Genomic DNA, 276 nt, shown 5'->3' with positions numbered 1-276 from the left:
CCGGCCAAGATCACGCGGGACCTGCCAGCTGACCTCCGAGAGCCCATAGGTCACCGATATAAGGCCAAAGGTCAAAGCTGCTCGGGTTTATTAACATATGATGAGCATTTATTAGCAATAAAGCTCCGCTAAGTTGGTCATTAAAATTGTTATTGAGTGATTATAATACCTTAATCATGTAGCTGTTGCAATCAATATTCGATAAACTTTTCCTTTATATATGATCATATTTCAGTATAAATCATTCTCTGTATACATTCCCACACGCAATGCACA

The 276-nt window shown here is 39.1% G+C and overlaps 1 protein-coding gene across 1 annotated transcript in view; it reads right to left on the bottom strand.

The window, feature by feature from the left end:
- LOC119585328 (oplophorus-luciferin 2-monooxygenase non-catalytic subunit-like) overlaps window positions 1-276 on the bottom strand; it is a gene marked incomplete in the record, with an annotated part of 7,977 nt that overhangs the window by 815 nt on the left and 6,886 nt on the right.

This window comes from Penaeus monodon, chromosome 19 (assembly GCF_015228065.2).
Source record: "Penaeus monodon isolate SGIC_2016 chromosome 19, NSTDA_Pmon_1, whole genome shotgun sequence".
NCBI lineage: Eukaryota > Metazoa > Arthropoda > Malacostraca > Decapoda > Penaeidae > Penaeus > Penaeus monodon.
The sequence above is the reverse complement of the archived record's forward strand: the minus strand, read 5'-3'. Positions and strand labels throughout refer to the sequence as shown.